The 21429-nt window shown below is 38.7% G+C and overlaps 1 long non-coding RNA gene across 4 annotated transcripts in view; it reads left to right on the top strand.

Moving 5' to 3' along the window:
• LOC140626097 (uncharacterized) overlaps positions 1-13374 on the top strand; it is a 68428-nt gene extending 55054 nt beyond the window's left edge. For all 4 annotated transcript variants that reach the window (XR_012025314.1, XR_012025312.1, XR_012025311.1 and 1 more), the window contains exon 4: positions 13115-13374. This is a non-coding gene — a long non-coding RNA (uncharacterized lncRNA). The remainder of the gene's footprint in view (positions 1-13114) is intronic.
• Positions 13375-21429: the final 8055 nt, after the last annotated feature.

Raw genomic sequence — 21429 nt, 5'->3', positions numbered from 1 at the left:
GCCCATTTTGAGTTAATTTTTGTATACAGTATAAGAGTCCAACTTCATTCTTTTGCATGAAAGAATCAGCATCATTTGTTGCAAAAAAGGTTGGCTCCCTTGTCAAAAATCATTTGACCACATATATAAAGATTTATTTATGGGCTCTCTACTTTATTCCATTGGTCCATATATGTCTTTATATTGGTACTACACTTTTTGGACTAGTGTAATTTTTAAAAAAGATTTATTTATTTACTTGAAGTAGGGGGTAGGAGTAATAAGAGAGAGAGAGAAGCAGACTTATCACTCAACACAGAGCCTGATGTGGGGCTGGATTTCATGACACTGAAATCATAACCTGAGCCAAAGTCAAGAGTTAGACACTTAATCGTTTGCACCACCCAGGCATCTCTTGACTAGTATAATTTTGTAGTAAGGTTTGAAATCAGGGAGTATGAGACTTCAACTTCGTTCTTCTTTTTCAAGATTGTTTGGTCTATTTTGGGGGTCCCTAGAGATTCCATATGAAATTTAGGATGATATTTTCTATTTCTGTAAAAAAAAATCATTAGGATTTTGATGGGAATTGCATTGAATTTGTACATCTCTTTGGGTCATATAGACATCTTAACAGTATTTAAACTTCTTGTCCTTGAGCACAGATTATTTTTTTCCATTTATTTGTGTCTACTTTCATTTCTTTTAGCAATGTTTTGTAGCTTCCAAGGTACAAGTCTTTGGTCTCTTTGGTTAAGTTTATTCTTAAATATGTTATTCTTTTCAGTGTTATTGGGAACGGAATTGTTTTCTTAATTTACTTTTCAGATTTGTCATTGGTAGTGTATAAGAACAATTTTTTGTGCCTTGCAATTTTGATGAATTCATTTATTAGTTCTAATGTTTTATGGATTGTTTTTGGGTAGAGTTTATGATTTTCTGCATTTAAGAAAAATGCTTTTACCTCTTTTCCTTTTGTTTCTTTTCCTTGCCTAACTGCTCTGGTTAGGACTTTGAGTACTACCTTGAATAGATGTGACAAAAATGGGCATCTTTGTCTTGTTCCTGGTATTAGAGGAAAAAAATTAATGTTTAATCATTGGGTTTAATCATTTAGCTATGGGTTTTTTAATAAATGGTCTTTATTGTGTTGAGGTAGTTTCCCTTTGTTCCTAGCTTGTTGAGTGTTTTTATTATGAAAGAGTGTTGAATTTTGCCAAACACTTTTTCTGCATGAAGTGACATGATCATGTGGGGTTTCCCCTTCATTTTGCAAATGCAGTATATTATATTTACTGATTTTCATATCTTGAACCATCCTTGCATTGTAGGAATTTGTTCAACTTGTTCATGATGTATAGTTCTTCTAATGTGCTCCTGAATTCTATTTGCTAGTATTCTGTTTGCTGGTATTTCTATATTATTATTCATTAGATATATTAGTCTATGTTTTCTTTTCTTACAGTGTCTTTGTCTGGCTTTGGCATCAGAGTAATGTTGGCCTCATAAAATGAATTTTGAAGTGTTTTATCTTCTTCAATTTTTTTTTTTTTAAAGAAGAGTTTGAGAAGGATTGGTGTTAATTCTTCTTTAAATGTTTGGTAGAAAAAAAAAATAAATGTTTGGTAGACTTCACCAGTGAAGCCATCTGTTTCTAGGCTTTCCTTTGAGGATTGAGAGGTAACCTACTGATACAGAATCAGAAAAGTAATTCTAGCCAACAGACATGTTGCTAATAAATTCTGTTCTGCTCCTTCTTTCTGATTGTGCAGTTCTGAGCAGAAAGTGGGACAAAGGAAAGTAAAATGCCACCAAATATCCTACTATTTTGAATGTGGCTTTTTCTTGCCTGAATATTTACTTAGTTCCTATAACTTTGACTTGTTTTTCTATAAAGTTATTTAGTCAGTCTCTATTTTTGTTTTTGTTTTCCCAATGTTTTCTATGGGTGAACAAGGGCCTGGAGTTTCCTTGCTTATCATCTTTCTGAGGTCACTCTTTTCTTCGACAATTTAATGGCAGTGAATTAGATAAGGTCCAGGTGACAAGGTCAAACTTGATATAGGTGTGCCGTCTCATCCTGTAGTCTATCACGTCAGGTAGTCTTCTACAACATTAAGTGGGTTCAGCAGAAAACACTTTAATCACAAAAAGAGATTTGGGTATATTCTAACATTGGAGAGAACAGCATTGATATAATGATATTGGTCATTAATAGTCTCAGAGGTTTGTCAACAAAACAAAGCATTTTTTTGGAAAATGCTATATATTTTTAAAAATCAGCTTTCATGAGCACCTGCGTAGCTCAGTGGTTGAATGTCTGCCTTTGGCTCAGGTCATGATCTGGGGGTCCTGGGATAGAGTCCCGTATCAGGCTTCCTGTAGGGAGCCTGCTTCTCCCTCTGCCCATATCTTTGCCTCTCTGTGTGACTCTCATGAATAAATAAATAAAATATTTTTAAAAAATCAGCTCTAATAATATTCTTAGAAGATGGCAGAAATATCTTGCTTTGCATTTGAAAAGGGAGTCACTGCCATGAAAAAGGATTTGTTAGAGGTTGTGGAACAAGACAAGCTTAGATTTCAGGCTGGTAGTGTCTGCATCATTACATCATGACATTCTTCCTATAAGCAGGACAATTGAATCAAAATATATCTGTCAAAAATCTCACAGTTTTGTAATTCTGTATCAATGGATTGTTTGGATTGTTTCTAAATCCCGAGCAAATGGTAGCCAAATAATAATGCACTAGGAGTGGTTTCTGTGGGATCTAAGGCCTCACAAGGTTTCTTGTCCCAGGGCCTCTTGTCAAAGACAAAATATATAATAAGGTGGGATGAAAGTGTAAGGCCTTGTTGACCTTCCATATAACTAGGCTTCTTCTTTGCCTTGTCCTGAGTAAAGAGTTTACCTTTCATACTCAGGACACTACAATGGGGTGGAGGAATTTGGTTCCAATTACACAAGACAGTAGGACTTGCATTTCTACTGTTTATAGTTTGGAATTAGCTGATGGGCTCAGTTTCTTGATCTTTGGTTGTCCTAAAGGAAAAGTATTGTTTTCCTTGTACGACTTCGAACAATTAACATTTATTCATTTTTTTTAATTGTTAAAGATTTTTAAAAATTTAAATAAAACAAAGAATTTGTAAAGATGGATTTTCAGGAAACTAAATATTTTAGTTGTATTTGAAGTGTTGTTTATGTGATCCCTAAGCAATTTAAAGAGAAGAATACAGTTAATGCACTAACGTACACAAAGACAGGTGATATTTTGACATTTCTTGCCATTGAATTAATGAAATAACTGCTTTGATTTCTCTTACACAAAGCCCCAAAGCTGTCAAATGCTATCAAGTAGCATAATTAAATTCATTTACTTTTTTCTCAATTTTATTAAGAAATAATTGATGTATATCACCTTATAAGGTATAAAGCACTTTGGTTTGATTTGCATATATTATGAAATGTTTGCTGCAGTAAGTTCAGCTAACATCTATCTCCTCATACAGACACAATTAAAAAAAAAGAAGAAAGAATAAAGGAAAAAATTCTCCATGTGATGAGAACTCTTAGGATTTACTCTCTTAACTTTTATGTACATCATACAGTGGTAATAGCTATCACCTTGTACATTATATCTCTGGTACTTATTTATCTTATAACTGAAAGCTTGTATCTTTTGACCAACTTCCTCTAATTCTTCATCTCCCCACCACTTAAATCTTTAATCCATTTTGAGTTAATTTTTGTGGGTGACATATATATGGGTATAGTTTCATTCTTTTACATGTGAATCATTATCCCAACACCATTTATTGAAGACATTGTCTTTCCTCCATTGAGTATTATTGGCTGCCTTGTCAAATATTAGTCAGCTATATATGTGTGGGTTTATTTGTGGGCTTCAGTTCTGTTCCATTGATCCATTTGTCTTTATGTCAATACCATATTGTTCTGATGACTGTAGCTTTATAAGGTAGCTTGAAATCAAGAACTGGAATACCTACTGCTTTGTTCTTTTTTCTCAGTATGATTTTTTCCCTTACTTCTGCAAAAAATGCTAATAGAATCTGGATAGAGATTACACTGAATCTATAGATAGCTTTTGGTAGTGTTGACATTTTAACACTATTAATTCTTCTAATCCAGGAACCTGAGATATCTTTCCATTTATTTGTGTCTTCTTCCATTTCTTTCATCAATATCTTATAATTTTCAGAATAGAGATCTTTTACCTCCTTAGGTACATTTGCTACTAAGTATCTTATGGATTTGAGGCCATTTTAAATGGGATTGATTTCTTCCTTTTTCAGAAAATTTGTTGTTAATGTATAGAAATGCTGATTTTGGTATGGTAATTTTGAATCCTGCCACTCTACTGTATGGCCTGTATTGATTGATTTAGATCCAAGAGATTTTTTTTGGTTGAGTCTTCAAGATTTTCTATGTATAAAATCATGTCATCAGAAAATAGAGACAAGTTTACTTTTTATTTTATTTTTTAAAATTTATTTATTTATTTATGATAGACAGAGAGAGAGAGAGAGAGAGAGGCAGAGATACAGGCAGAGGGAGAAGCAGGCTCCATGCAGGGAGCCCGATGCGGGACTCGATCCCAGGACTCCAGGATCACGCCCTGGACCAAAGGCAGGTGCTAAACCGCTGAGCCACCCAGGGATCCCCCAAGTTTACTTTTTAATTTCCAATTCTGATATATTTTATTTCGTTTTCTTTTTTTAAAGATTTTATTTATTTATTAATGATAGTCACAGAGAGAGAGAGAGAGAGAGAGAGAGAGAGAGGCAGAGACACAGGCAGAGGGAGAATCAGGCTCCATGCAGGGGGCCCGACGTGGATTCGATCCCGGGTCTCCAGGATAGCGCCCTGGGCCAAATGCAGGCGCTAAACCGCTGAGCCACCCAGGGATCCCTTTATTTCATTTTCTTTCCTGATTGTTCAAGTAGGATTTCTGATACTATGTTGAATAGTAGTGATGAGAGTGGACACTCTTCTCTTGTTCCTGATCTTAGAGAAAATGCTTTCACCACCAAGTATGATGTAGCTATGGGCTTGTCATAAATGGCCTTTATTATGTTGAGATATGTTCCTTCTATGCCTAATTTAAAAGTTTTTTAAAATCATGAATGGATGTTGAATTTTGTCAAATGCTTATTTTGCCTCTATTGAAATGATCATATAATTCTTTTCTTTCATTCTATTAATGTGATGTAGCACATTGATATGTGTGTGTGTTAAACCAATCCTGCATTCCAGGGATAAATTCCACTTGATCACAGAGAATGATCATTTTATTATGCTGCTGAATTCAGTTTGCTAGTATTTTATTGGGAAAACTTGCATCTATATCATTGGAAAGTTTACCTACAGTGGTTTTTAAAAAATTTTTTTCCCTCTGATTTTGGTATAAGGATAATGCTGGCCTCCTAAAATAGGTTTGGGAGTGTTCTTTCCTTTTCAGTTTTCTTGGAAGAGTTTGAGGATTAGTATTAATTTTTTTTGAAGGATTAGTATTAATTTTTAAAATGTTTTATGAATTCATCAGTATAGACATCTGGTTCTGGGCTTTCTTCTTTGGGAGATTTTTGGTTCATGATCCAATCTCTTTACCAATAATTAATGTATACATATTTTTTATTTCTTCTTGATTTAATCTTGTTAAGATTTCCAAAACTTTTTTCGTTTCTTCTAGGTTGTCTAGTTTATTGACATATAGTTGTTCATAGTGGTATATGAATGTTGGTAGTATCAGTTGTAATGTCTCATTCTTCATTTATAATTTTGTTGATTTTGGTCTTTTTCCTGTTTTTCCTTATTTAGTGTAGCCAAAGGTTTGCCAGTTTTGTTTAGCTTTTCAAAGAACCAACTCTTAGTCTGGTTAACTTTTTTTATTGTTTTTCTTTTTTCTATTTCACTGATTTATGCTCTAATGTTTCTTATTTCCTTTCTTCTGGTTACTTTGGACTCAAGTTCTTTTATTTCAGTTCCCTAAAGCACAGAGTTAGGTAGTTTATTTGGGATCTTTCTTGTTTCTTCATGTAGATATTTATGAAGTTCATATATCTATGAACTTCCCTCTTAGAACTATTTTTGCAGCATTCTGCAAGTTCTGGTTTTTGTTAGATTGGAGAAACATTTTAATTTCCCCTTTAATTTCTTCTCTGATCCATTGGTTGTTTAGGAGAGTGATGTGTAATTTCTATGTGTTCATGAATTGTTCAGTTTTCCTCTTGTTATTCATATGCAGTTTCATGCCATGGTGGTCAGAGAAGATACTTGGTATGATTTCATCTTCTTGAATTTGTAAGACTGCAATGGCCTAAAATATGGTTTATTATAGAAAATATTCCCTGTGTACATGAGAATATGTATTCTGTTGTTGGATAAATGTCTTTTATATGTCTGTTAGGTTCGTTTGATCTATAGTGTTGTTTGAATCCACGGGTTTCTTATTGATTCTCTGTCTGGATTGTCTATATATATTTTTGTTAAATTCCCAACTGTTAAATTAAATTCCCCAACTATTATTGTATTATGATTATTTCTCCTTTTGGCTGTTATATTTTGCTTTATGTATCTAGGTGCTCTCTTGTTGGGTGTATAAATATTAACAACTGTTACCTCTTCTTGATGTACTTACCTTTTTTATCATTATGTAGTGACTTTTTCGTCTTTTAACATTTTTGGTTTAAAGTTTATTTTGTTTGGTATAAGGATAGCTACCAAAAAAAAAAAAAAAAAAAAAAAAGATAGCTACCTACTCCTGCTGTTGTTGGGTTACCATTTGCTTTGAATGTCTTTTTCCATGCCTTCCATCTGTGTCCTCAAGTCTAAAGTGAATCTTTTGTAGGCAGTGTATTTTTGGATCTTGGTTTTTGTTTGTTTGTTTGTTTTAGTCCGTTCAGCCATTCTGTGTCTTTTGATTGAATAATTAAATCTGTTTGCTTTTAAAGTAATTATTGACAAGTAAAGATTTAACACCAATTAGTGTTAATTCTTTAAATGCTTTATAAATTCATCAGTAAACACTAATTTAACACCATTTTGTTAATTGTTTCCTGTTTTGTAGATTCTTGTTTCTTATACAGCTGTCTTTTTGTGTTTTGATGTTCTTGGGATCAGTGTGCTTTGATTTCTTTCAGTTTTCTCCAGCACTTCTGGTCAGATGAGGCAGAAAGTACTCCCCACTGAGGGTGGTGCTGACATAGCTCCTTGCCTGGGCATGGGCAGACTAGGCTTTAGGGCCAAAATCGGGCAGATCTGCACCCCACTCTGTTCCCTGGCTAGAGTGCATCCTTGACTTGGTTCTGCAGATGATCAAAACTGCTAGCCGGGATTCCTACTTGGGCAGTGCAGGTATGCACTTGCTCTGCTAAGATCCCTGTGCTGGTTATTGCAAGCCCCTCCTCCCTTCTCCATAATATTCGGATTCCCAGTGCTGAGCCACACAGATGCCCCTGCAGTCCCTGTGGTGTGAGTTTGGAGCAGAGGCCTCCACAAATTGACCCATAATTCTGGGGGTTTGGTTGTCTCTTCTGGGTTGTCTTTTCCCACCGAAGAACTGAAGGCTCAGGAGAGCCCTCTCTGTGTGGTGTTGCACTGGCCTGGGAGAGAGGCAGTGTGGTCCACGTATAACTGCTTCTGTTCCTCCTCTGATACAGTCTGTATTGGTCTCTATGGTGCAAGGGAATGGTTCACTGTGCTCTAAGATTCCCTCACTAGCCTCTTGTTGTTGAATAGTTGTTAGTTGTTCTTCTTGTGAAGGGGAATGAAGTCAGGAACAACCCATGTTGCCGTCTTGGTGACATCACTCCCCATTTGCTTTTTACAGGAAATAGGAAACCCTAAAAATGAAACATTGAAGACAGGCATTGGGAATCTTCTTAAGCTTGTTTATAAACATATGCAGTTACCTTTATGTACACATACAAAGTAAGATGAAAGAATCTTTGCTTTAGTGCAGATATTTCATTTAAATTTCTTATTTGTTAATTAAGTATAGGTATTTTATTTACATTTTTCTTTATACACATAATTTGTTATTGATTTGTTCATTTAACAAATATTTTTTGAGTGATTGAGGTATGCCAGGTCTGTAAGGAAGAAGATGCAGAAGACTGTGCCCTTAGGGAATTTACTTTTTTGGGGAGATAAAACTCAGAGCAATGATTATAAAGGCAATGTGAAAGGTTACATGAAGGCCAAAGACAATGGTCCAGGAAGCTCAGAGAGGCAATTATCTCTTCTGGGCAATAATAAGGCTTTGTGGGAAAGATAGTGTTTAACTTGAGGTGTTTTTTTTTTTTTTTTTTTAAAAGATTTTATTTAGTTATTCAAGAAGGAGATAGAGCACTGGGGGGAGGAGCAGAGGGAGAGTGACAAGCAGACTCTACATTGAGCGTGAGCCAGAAGTGGGGTTTGATCTCAGGACCCCAAGATCACAACCTGAGCTGAAACCAAGAATCAGACAAATAACCAACTGAGCCATCTAGGCAACCCTAACTTGAGGTTTTTTTTTTTTTTTTAAATGTGAATTTTATTTCTTTTTCTTTTTTTATTATTAAAAAAATTTTTTTTAATTGGAGTTCAATTTGCCAACATATAGCATAACACCCAGTGCTCATCCTGCCAAGTGCCCCCCTCAGTGCTCATCACCCAGTCACCCTAACCCCCCACCCACCTAACTTGAGTTTTGAAGAATAGGCAAGATTTGGATACTTAGGGCTGGAGCCATGGCATTCCAGAAAGGCAGAATGCAGTGTGTAGGCAAAGCCAAGGAGAGGCAACACAGGCATTGAAGGGGAGACTTCAGTCTGAAAGGAATATGGGATGGAAGGATGGGAGATGTGGAATAAAGCTGGAAAAGAATGAAAATATTAAAATTTACTTAGGGCTTACTTTGTACCAGGCATTGATATATCTTTTTGAGGATGTCATAATTTTTTTAATCTCTAGGCCAACTGTCCTCAAATAAGTGTTATTTTTCCTTTTGTAAAGTGTTACTGTTCCTTTTCTACAAAGGGAATCTGGGGCATAGAGAAATTAAGGAACTTGCTAGAAGTCACCTCTCACTAAGCGGCAGGACTAGCATTTAAGCCCAGATCTGATGCACACATTTTTTCCATATTTCCATGCTGTCTTGAATGAAACTCTAATGTAACAGTAGGAGAGGAGCCTATAGGGATGTTTTGAGCAGAAGAGTGGCAGCATTGGAGCTCTTTGCTCAGGAAGCTAGTGGAAGTGTGTAGGCTGGGCTGGAGAAAATACAGTTTATCAGTATTATCCTCAAAAAAGAAATATGCTAATTTGTGTCTGAAGAACAGTTAATAGTATTCATTTCCTTAGATTCTACTAGGCTAAGTGAACCCAGGGAAGCTAAGAACAGGGTTGCATTTAAAACATGTAAAACCTTATTGAGTGTAGTGTCAATTACTGTGCTAAGCACATTACAGACATTAGCTCAATGAGTAATTATAACCACCTGAAGTCTGGTGTTCTCATAGATTCACAGAAAGGAAAACTGAGGCTCAGAGATGTTATTAATTCATTGTTCAAGGTTAGAGTTAAATGGGGCAGACAATCTTCAAATCCAGGACTGTATGTTTATATAACTTTGTGCTATTCTATCTCTTGCTATTTGCCTAAAAACCTGAAAGAATATTAATTTAAAAAAAGTCTCCGCTCAATCCTTCTATCTGAGAAAGTGGTCTTGCCCTGAACATCTCTGGCCCCGTCAACTCTGGCAGCTCCTTGACTGTTCCCAGCCATCTCTTCTCTTTGTCTCAGTTCATTCCTAAGGGGTTCTCATGTCATTTCTTACAACCATCCGATGTGCACAAATCACCTCTACAGACAGAGTCATGAGTTTGGAGAGAGCAATCCCTGAAGGCCAACCTGTCCTGGATGAAGGGTGGTTTGTCTTTGCCAGGCCAGAGAGTCTCTAGTGAATTTCATCTGCCGTGGTTTGCTGGGCGATGGAGGGGTTATGGTTGGTGAGAGGTTTGAACTTCAACTGACATATTATTAGAGGAGACCTATGCCAGTTTGAAAATGTTGTTTGTCTTGACTCTTTTTTTTTTTTTAATGATGTAATGGGAAAAGATGCTGATCAGAAATGCAATGGACTACTTGATGGTTTTTGTCATAATTCATCTTATAACCTCTTTCATTCCCCCCACTCCACCACTTGACAATTATCTTTACCATCTAATTTTCATCATGTTCTCAAAATATATAACTCAATTAGGTTAGATACATTTATTGAATGGTTACTATGTGCAAAGCATTATATTAGGTTTTCTAAAATTAGTGCAATGAGTCGCTACATGAAGATGGAAAGATGATGATTGCTAAATGAATTCGTGGAGATTTGGGCTGTCTTGCCTCCTTTTTCACATAGGTGCTGGTCTTGGAATGATGCACATGGCAGTCCTCATGTAAAGCTGGAGAAAAGCCAAAGAATTCCAGGACCTTAAAACTATGATAGGAACTTGGTAATTTATAACACTAATTACTGCTGATACAAATAGGACAATGGATTAGTTATAAGCACTTATAACTCCATTTTATCATGCTCCAATTAAAGTATATGCCATACAGCTTAGATATCTTATGGTTGCTAAGGCCTATGGCTAAGACCAGCAAAATGGGTAAGCATGCCCCATGGTGATTGATATGTGGACATTTCTAGAAACAACATTTCTCCTGGCCAATCTTGGAAAAAAATATAGGAAGAATTGAAAATTTTATTATTATTAAGTGAGCCATCTTTCCTCATTCTTGCCAACTTCCTTTTATTGGCTGGCTCTAGTGATTAGGGAGAAGTTTAAAATAGTGATGTTTGGGCAGCCCGGGTGGCTCAGCGGTTTAGTGCCGCCTTCAGCCCAGGGCATGATCCTGGAGTCCTGGGATCGAGTCCCACGTTGGGCTCCCTGCATGGAGCCTGCTTCTCCCTCTGCCTGTGTCTCTGCCTCACTCTCTCTCTCTCTCTGTGTCTCTCATGAATAAATAAATAAACTCTTAAAAAAATAAAATAGTGATGTTCTAATCCATTATTTCAGTTTGAAAATGCATAGTTATTATTATAAATTTATATAGCAAAATTAAAAAATACCTACTGAACAAAAAGTGAAGCTCAATAAAATTTCTTTTTCAGAGAAGAATAGGCTGAGGATTGTCTTTAGTTGGTTTTTGTGAGAGTACGAGGTCCTTTTTCCCTCCGCAGGGGCTGGATCAGATTGTGGGCCTTGGATATCTATGTTTCTCATAAAGAAGAAATATTAGTGAACTTTGGGTAACTAAAGAAATGGGACTTCATTCTTTGGGTAACTTTGGGGTGGGATAAGGCTGGTTCTGGAGTTTTTGAAAACACCTAGGATTTTGGATCTTTCTGATCAATGGCTGTATTAGTATCCTGTGGCTGCTGTAACAAATCACCACTAACTGGGGAGCTTAAAACAACAGAAATCTATTCTATCAAAGTTATAGAAGTCAGGAGTCTGGAACAATGTGTTGGCAGGTGCTCCCTCCTGAGGCTTAAGGAGAATCCATTCCTTCTTCTGCTCGTGGCTCCAGGTGTCCATTGACTTGTGAAATCACTGAAATCTCTGTCTCCATGATCACGTTGCTTCCTCCTCTTCATTCTGTCTCAAATCTCCCCTTTCCTTTCTCTCATAAGGACATTGGCCATTGGATTTTGAGGCCCACCTGCATGATCTAGAATGATCTTCTCATTCTCAGATCCTTACCTTAATTACATTTGCAAAGACCCTTTCCCCAAATAAAATAACATTCACAGGTTCTAGGGATGAGGATGTGGACATGTCTTTTTGGGAGCCTCTGTTTAACCTGCTATGGTAGCTTTCAAACTTCTTCTAAATCATGGGAAGAAATACAGCTTACAGTATAATCTAGCTCCCCTGCATAAAGGAAATGAAATAATTTTATTTATTTATTTTAAAAAAGATTTATTTATTTTTAGAAAGAGAGAGAGAGAGGGAGCAGGAGAGAGAACATGAATGGAGGGAGGGACAGAGGGAGAGAACCTCTAGCAGACACACTGAGCATGGAGCCCAGTGTGAGGCTCCACCCCAGGACCCTGAGATCACAACCTGAGCCAAAACCAAGAGTTGGCTGCTCAACTGACTGAGCCACCCAAGTGCCTCATGGAAATGAAAAAGTTTTACAGAAACGGTACTTTCTCTTACCGTACCATTCATAGTACATGTGAGATGTACTATGTTTCATTCTATTCTACATCATTGTGGGCTACTTCAACAAAATCCTGTTTACCGATCTACTAAATTGATCACATGACCTGTTGCCACCAACAATTCTAGATCTCAGAGGATCCTGGGCTATATCAGAATGTTTAGACTCTCTTGATTGGAGAACACTAATTTGTCTTGGATTCCTCAGGGCTGGCTGAACTGAATTGGCTTTGAAGGAGTGATAGGGAGGTTAAAGGTGTGATCAGAATGCTTCATTATTTAATAACCTCTTAATTATATTAAACACAAATGAATATTTACTGACATCTTTTCATGCATCAAGCATTGTGTCAAATATGAAAACCACAAAAAGAAACTGTACAAACTCACCCTAGGCATTCCCTAAATTCTCTTCCAAATTATGCTATATAGATTATATTAAATATCCATCTTAATCACTAATTTCTCTGCCAAGGCAAATAGCTATTTATAAATCGTCTGTTGGATCCACTTAGCAACTTTTCACATATATTCTTAAATACTCAAACTGTGTCATCCCACCGAAGCACCTAAATTAATGCTTTATACATTGTTTGAAAAGGATTTACAGGTGACTAGAGGCAAGCTATTTCAGAGAAGAGGCTAATCCACATTTCTCATAATTGTGTGGACATTTTAAGTGCTTTGCAAGAGAGACTACAAATGCAAAAGCAGTGACAAAAAAAAGCCCTGCTTCCATTTCAAGCAGGTGACGTAAGAGAACTAAAATTCATGATTAAGAAAAATGAAATTGTATAAATTATAGCAGAAATGCCTGTCATCACCCGTATTAGCTGCTGAAATGCCTCCAGGGGGTTAGATTAGAAAAAGAAAATTACTTATCTGTAATTCTTATTCTCTTTAGGTAGCAATTATAATAGATATACACTCTTGGGTGTAAGTCATTGGTGTGAGAACCAGGAGTAGACGAGAAGCCGGCTAAAGAATTATAACCCTCAAGGAAGATGCACCCTGGGACGTCAAGGGCATAATGTATATGGAATGTCATTGCCCTCAAATATCATTCCTATCTGACCATCAAAAAGAACTGGCGAATTTAGTCCCTCAGAAGAAAAGAAGGAATGAGTGGATCTATTATTATTATTATCATATATTAAATGTATAAAGGTCTAGCCCTAGGCAAAATTTGTGAATTGAGTCTACTCATTTTCTCTCTGCGTCTCTACCTACTTCAAGAATCCAATACCCACCTTCTTGCCATTTCTCTCACTCTGCTCTTAGGAAATACTTCATTAAATTTATTTACACCGAAGCGAAGACTCTGACAGCCTTGGAGAGGGAATAAGGGGCCATAGGCCTGATGCTGGCTTCGTTACCACTTTGTCCTGGGGTGTATGTCAGGTGAACTGTGTCACCTCTTTGGGCTCCAGGGTCCTCACTGATACAATGAGAGGGTTGAACTAAGTGAGTGATATTTCTAGAACACTTTCGTCCCCATGATTCTAGGTGGGAAAGACAGGCTAAACATTAGGCTAATTTTAGGCTAAAATGTTAGGCTAAAAATGTTACCCTCGAATATGGCATTTAAATGGAAGTGGAGCTGACAAAGCCCCACACCGTAGAAATGAAGCTTGACTTGAGGCATCCACTGGGACACAGGGAAGTATTTGGGGGTGTGTGTTTGTTTGACTAGAACTGCTGAGGTCATATCACATGAATGGCTGCCATACAAGAACCCAAGACTGGCCCTACGTGTGTATCTTAATGTAACTTGAGTTGGGCCATAGTTCACACAAGAGCCCCTAATTGGACAAGAGATTTTTGGAAGCTACACTTTTCCAGGGCAACATTAGTGCAGAGAAGCAACCATTCATGAAGGGTTACTCCAGTGTCTAAAAGAGCTAGGGCCATTTCCAGAAATGTCTGCTTCATGGTAAAGGAGTGACTTACACCAGGAGTGTTTTTTATTCCTTTATGACATGTGTAGGGACTGGCTACATGTTCCTCTTTGTACATAGAGACAGAGAAAGGCGTTTCTTTCCCTACTCTTTTTCTTACACCAATCCCTGCTTCCCTCTTCTTTGGAAACGATTCCAGGCCAGCTTGAAGGAAGTAATGCTAGGAACCTAAGTCTCGAATCAGAAATCCAAACCTGTTCCTTTGACACATCTATTTGGAGCAGTGACTCTTGACTCCTTGTATTCTAACAATGAGGACAAGGAGGCAGAAGGTGGGGATGAGCAATACGAGGTAGGACGTGTAGTTAGGTTGAGAATAGACTTAAAGCCCATGTGGCATTAATTAGGCTATTCTAGTTGCCTTTTTTTCTACCATTCTTTTTTTTCTTATTTCAAATAACCCAGGGGTTGCTTTCACAGCAACTCTGACCCTGTGTTCCCTTTATATTTGGGAAGACTAGAATTAAGCAGCAGGTCTTCAGTCCATTCTGTCCCCTTACTGTGAGGGTATTGGGTCCAGGAAAGTCCCCAGGAAAAAGAAAAGGCAGATAACTCAGTCTAGTTTCCTTGTAAACCTGGAAATGACAGACCTTCTGGCAAACAATTGAATGGCATTTGTTAGCAGGAGAGTCCTTGTCCATGGGTTGTTCTTAGCAGAATGTGTCTGGTTGCATAGAATTATCTATCATAAATTGACATGGGATGTATGCACTTATGGAGTATGGCTCCCCGGGAAATTCCACATGAACTATCTGAGTAATGGGAGTGTTATACAGAATGTGGAACTCTTCTGTCCGTGACATGAGCTATACACATTGCTTAGAGACACCATGTGTTAATCTAAGCCAGAGAGCATCTGATGGGGTGAGAAGAAACTGGAGAGCTCCCATGATGGTTCCAGGGCTTTCTCTGCCTCATCTGTGCCTCTAGATGACTCGAATCCTTGAAATGACCAGTAAAGCTTGATATTGAGTAGAATTTCTGACTCATATGAGACTGGTTTGACAATCTCATCCTTCGTGTTTTCTCAATGTGTGTGTTGCTTCTTTGGTGGTAGCTACTTTTCTTAATCTTTTTCAAGTTGCATTCAAAAATTGTTTCATCCATACAGTCATTCATCCATTCTCTCATTCAACATACGTTTATTTATATGCCTACTACATGACAGGCCCTTTTCTAAATGGAAGGGAGGCACAGTGAACAAAAAATGGACAAAAATCCCTGCCTTCGTGGGTCTCACCCTCCAGTGGAGGTGATAGGCAATAGATATTAGTAGAAAAGTAAAAAATCCTATGGTAGAAGGTTATACGTACTACAGGGGAAAAAGAAAAGCCAGACCAAAGAGTTGAGGATTGCAGTGGGGAGAGGTAACAATTGCAAATGAAGTGGCTGGAGTAAGCGTCCATGAGAAGGTGATTTTCTTCTGGGTCATGAACAAGGGGTAGTGAAGGGGGAGGCAGGTGGGGGGAAGGGGTGACTGGATGATAGGCATTGCAGGGGGCACTTGACAGGGTGAGCATTGGGTGTTATACTATATGTTGGCAAATCGAACTTTAACAAAAAATATATATATTAAAAAAAAAAGAAGGTGACTTTCTGTCAAATGCCCAGGGGAGGTGAGGAAGTGGACCATATGAATATCAGGGAGGAGAGTTGGTAGTCTGAGGGAGAGTCTGGAGAAGGTGCGAGACCATGGGGCCGGTTTGAAGCAAAGCACGGATGCATTCTGTGTGCCTGCAGAGGGGTCAGAGGGCTGAGCTCACGCTGGCTCACAGATGGTTTACAGCTTTAGAAAGACCTGGGCGTCCTCTGGAGCCCTGGAAGCAGAGGAATGACGTGACCCAACTCACATTTGTGACTAGAGTTCATTTTTAACCAGAATTCACCTGAAAAACCTCTGGGGAAGAAAGCTGGTTATCTAGGGGCTTGGCACAGGCCCAGAGTCATCTACCCACAGACCTGTCCTCCTCAGGGGCAGTTTTATGTAAAACCTCTTTTGAGAATGGGGTGCAAAAAGTCTTCACGCAGGACATATAAATTTGTCCTGAGCGTTATTTTATTTTAATTTTTAAAAGATTTTATTTATTTATTCATGAGGGACACACAGAGAGGCAGAGACACAGACAGAAGGAGAAGCAGGCTCCCTGTGGGGAGCCCAATGTGGGATTCGATCCCAGGACCCCAGGATCATGACCTGAGCCAAAGGCAGATGCTCAACCACTGAGCCACCCAGACATCCCGAGTGCCATTTTAAAAATCTTTAAGAAATACAGCATACTTATACAAGAGAGTGCACAAGCCATAGACATATAGTTTAGTGAATTATAATAAAGAAAATCATATAACCATCACTTAGGTCAAGGATTTGAATGACCTCAGAGGCTCCTGTATATCTCTTTCCAATTCTAGCTCATCCCCAATTCCCTAAAAGTAACCCCTCTCCAAACTTTCACGGTGATCACTTCCTGGCTTTCTTCGTTCCTTCTGCATCTGTGTATGTGTGGATATCCGTGAACAATATTTTTACTTATTTTACTCGGTGGCTGGCTTTCCCCCCTCAATGCTGTGTTTGTGTAACTCATCCTGATTGTTATTTGTAGCTGTGGTTTTTTTGCATTATTATATATCCCACAGAGCAAATACCTTTAATTTTTTACTCATTGTACCGTTGATGGGTATCTGGGTTCTTCCCTGCTATGAATGTCCCTGTGCGGGTGTCCTGGTGTCCAGGTACAGCCACGTCTGTGGGGCAGACATCTAAGACTAGGACTGCGGGGTCACAGGATATCTGTTTGTTCAGTTTTAATAGATTGTGTCAAACTATCTTTCAGAATGCTTGTTTTAATTTCCTCTCTTTCCAGCAGGGATGGGAATTACTCTTGGTCCATCTTTTTGTCTACACTTGGTCAGGGTCAGTTTGCTTTTTTTGAATTTGAGCTATTCTGGTGGGGATATAGTGACATCTGAAAGTGGTTTTAATTTGCAGTTGCCTTGTTACAAATGAGTTGAATACCTTTTCATGTTTATTGACCATTCGCATGGCCTCTTATGAAGTAAAGTCTCCTGCACGTTTTCTTCCTATCAGGTGGTCGATGTTTTTCTTATTGATTTGCAGGCACCTTTTTCCTTTGAAATATATTTTTAGGAGCAGGATATAATTGCAAATATCTGGTCTCACCCTCTTCATTCTCTTACTGATGTCTTTTGAAGAGCAGATGTTCTTAATCTGACTGAATGTGGTCATATTTACCAATCTTTCTATTTTTTTAAAACTTATTTTTATTTGGGGCAGGAGAGAGAGAGAGAGAAAGAGAGAGAGAGAGAGCAGGAGCTCACTAGTGAGGGAGGGGCAGAGGGAGAAGCAGACTCTCAGCTGAGCAGGGAGCCCAGTTTGGGGATCGAGCCCAGAACCCTGGGTCATGACCTGAGCCAAAGGCAGACACTCAATCGACTGAGCCACCCAGGTGCCCTTTTTCTTTGTGGTTTGTACTTTTTAGCACTAAAAAAAAAAAAAAAAACCAACTTTCCCTAGTTCCAGCATTATCTTATAAAATCCTCCCATTTTGCCTTTCACATTTAATCTAAAATTAATTTAGTTTTAAACTCTTGGATTCGTTTTTGGATTTTGTGTATGATAAGAGGCAGAGACCGTTTTTTTCCTTCCCTTCCTCTTTTCCTTTTTTCTTCCCTCTCTTTCACCCTCCCTGCTCTCTCTCTCTCTCTCTCATCTCTTCTTTCTTGTTCTTCAGTGTCATTCTATCATAGATCAACTGTCCACAATACATGGGCATCACTCTTCAGATTCCCTTTTAAAATTGCTTCTTCCTTGAGAAGAAAAGGCTTTACCTGGAAAGATTTTTTGATCAAAGTATAATACAGCATGAACTCCATCAGAGCAGGAACCATGTTTCATCCATTCCTGTTTCTCCGGCACCCAGCACAGTGCTCACGCAATGTTTATTTACTGAAGTGATCATTACTCATACTTTCATGATAGGATAGAGTAAGATGAAAAGCTCGAACTTTGGAGGGACACCTGGGTGGCTTGGTGGTTTAGCTTCTACCTTCAGGTCAGGTCGTGATCTCGGGGCCTGGGATCGAGTCCCACATTGGGCTCCCTGAATGGAGCCTGCTTCTCCCTCTGCCTGTGTCTCTGCCTCTCTCTCTGTGTTTCTCATGAATAAATAATAAAATCTTTTAAAAAAATAAAGAAGTCTTGGAAAAAACAACAATCAGTGATCTGTCTATCCCTTTTATGGTTTCTTTAGCTAAAAAACAAGAGTCTGACGGTGGTTCTCAACTTTGGCTGAGGTTTAGGATTGGCTGGGAAAATTTAAAAGATACAAAAGCCCTAAAGATTTTATTTAATTGATCTGGGCTGTTGTGATCTAGGCAACAAGATTTTTCAAGTGATTCTAGTGAGCAGCCAAGGTTGAGAATCACCAGGAGAAGAAATAGTGAGAGCACGCTGTTACTATCATGATCGCCAGGTAAAATACAGGAGGCTTAGTTAAAAGTGAATTTCAGATGGCCAAAAAACATTTTTTTAAAGTATAAGTCTGTCCCAGATATCGCTTGAAGCATACTTATGCTGAATAATTACATGTTTATCTGGAATTCAAATTTCACTGAATGCCCTGTGTTTTTGTTTGCTAAATCTGGCAGCCCTAATTACTATAAAATTATTCCTCGCATGCTAACCTTGTTAGAATCACTATGTTCAGGTGATGTTTATTCCTTCCTATGACATCCTGGTCCTCTGTGATGTTGCCCTCGCTATGTTGATTTGCCTTTGTCCCTGCAGCTGTCTGTGCAGCTTGGACTGTGCCATGAAGCAGCCTTCTCAAAACCAGAATGCCTGGTGCCATTACGAAAGAACCCACTCAACTTCCCAGGCTGTCAGCCATAAGCAGGCAAATTTAGGAACAAGCCATTGAAATATCCTTTGGAGAGCTGCGTGGGAAAACAAAAGGTTGAGAGACGAATTTCACATTGTCAGTTTATGCAGGGTCTGATTAAAAACCAGACGAGAGGAGCATGAGCCTCTTGGTTCCCATTTCCCCCACCCGGACTAACTGAAAGAACCTAATTAAATGGGGTGATTCATAGTTAGAACTGTATCAAAGATGACCGGTGAAAACAGAAGACAGAAAGAACCTTTCCCTTTTCTCCCATGTCTCCATGGGTGTACAGATGCTTCATCTTCTGCTACCACTGCGTTTGCTCATCCTTTACTCCTCAGATGGGCAGATGTTGCTCTTGAGTCCCTTGGAAGGTTCTAGAAGGGTAGGACCTCTCTCATTTGCCTGCTATGCTCTCCTTGTTCTGTGTTAATGAGATTCAGACTATGCACATCAGTAGTTTTGTTTCTGGGTTGTCACTCACATGACCAGGAAACCAATCCATTTGAAGGTTTTTGGGCATTCCTGATTATATTGCTCAGCACTGAAATACCAATTTATTCTCAACTCTGAAAGATCTCGCTGCCTTAGATCCAGAAGAAGGTGCATTTCTCAGTAAATTGAATAATTTTGGTTGCGGCAGGGTTCATTATACTAATGGTGCCTTACCAGCACAGAGTCACTTTCTTTTTTTTTTTTTAATTTTTATTTATTTATGATAGTCACAGAGAGAGAGAGAGAGAGAGACAGAGAGAGAGAGAGAGACAGAGACAGGCAGAGGGAGAAGCCGGCTCCATGCACTGGGAGTCTGACGTGGGATTCGATCCCGGGTCTCCAGGATCGCTCTCTGGGCCAAAGGCAGGCGCCAAACCGCTGCGCCACCCAGAGATCCCACAGAGTCACTTTCTTAAGCATTGATTGCATTTGATCCCAACCCCAGCCCTGCAAGCTGATAAGGCAGGCATTATTTTCCTTCCTTTACAGATAAGCAAACTTTGTTAAAGAACTCTGTGAAATGATCTATCCAGTAAAGGACAGCACTTCCTCAGCTCACAGGATCCCAACACTCAGAGATCTTGTTAAAAATCCTGAATCCTTCTCCTGTCTGCCTAATGCAGGGAGGCTGGGGCAGCACCCAGGAGTCTAGTTTAAAGACCAGCCTTAGAGAATTGGTGGAGACTACTCTATTTGAACATCATCATTGGAATTCTTTTTTTTTTTTCATCATCATCATCAGAATTCTTGATTAAAATTCTAGGAACCTAGCTGTTTTGGGGAGCAGAACAAATAAATGTAAGTAAAAATATTTACTGTTTTACAAGAGTTGTTGATATTTATAGTTTATTTTAAAAAATTACATTGGCAGGGTGCCTGTGTGGCTCAGTCAGTTAAGTGCTTGACTCTTCATTTCGGCTCAAGTCGTGATCTCAGGGTCATGAGATAGAGCCCTGTGTCGGGCTGGATGTGAAGCCTGTCTAACATTCTCTCTCTCTCCCTTTTCCTCTGCCCCTCCCTGCCTCCTCTTAAAAAAAAAAAAAAAGAAAAAAAAAAGAAAAAAAAAAAGAAAAATTCCACTGGCAGTCCTTAATAAGTACAGCAGAAGTTGAAAGATAGAAATATAAAAGTTGATGAATTAATGACTTCTTCACTCCGCTGTCACTTTTGGGACCAACTGGGGAAGAGGCTCCCTCTTTTAGATTTTGTTTCATTCAATCCATTTATACAACGAACATTTCCTGAGTATCTGTAATATCAGGCACAGTGCTAAAAGCCAGAGGTAAAAAGTTGAACAAAGCATACTCCTTGTCTTTGAGAGGTTTCTGCTCTGTTGGGCAGACAGACATGCAAATCTACAGGTTATAAAAATATGATCTAGGATATAATTGGGGTGTGGATTACATGGTTAGGGAACATGGATGAGGGAAAAGTCAGCTCTGTTGGGATTAAGACAAAAGTCGATGCAGGGTCTTGCCTGAGGTTTTCTGAGCGTTCATGAATCTTTTGCCTCCGCGCTGTGTTGCATGGACAACTTGCAGGTTGCTCCACCATTTCTGTGCAGGGTCTCCTCCAAAGACACATATTGTCAGAACTGAAGTCAAATGACCGTTGATGCTTCCCATTCTCCCGGGCTTCCCACATGCATTGCTTCCTGGGGGAAAATCTGAAAATAAAGTCAACTTAACATAAACCAGATGGGTTCTGCTCTTGAGGCTGCCCCCACTTCCTAGTGTGGGGCGGTAAGGCAATCCTCAGGATGGAAGCCAATAGATTGCACACTCACTTGTTCAGTGTTGGAAGAAGGCTGCTCCCAGATGTGCAGATGTCAGGGGGATTGATGCCAGCCTTCACTGTGACCTGTG

The sequence above is a fragment of the Canis lupus genome, chromosome 37 (genome assembly GCF_048164855.1).
Source record: "Canis lupus baileyi chromosome 37, mCanLup2.hap1, whole genome shotgun sequence".
Classification (NCBI taxonomy): domain Eukaryota; kingdom Metazoa; phylum Chordata; class Mammalia; order Carnivora; family Canidae; genus Canis; species Canis lupus.
Note: the sequence above shows the minus strand (reverse complement) of the source record. Positions and strands in the feature narration are given on the sequence as shown.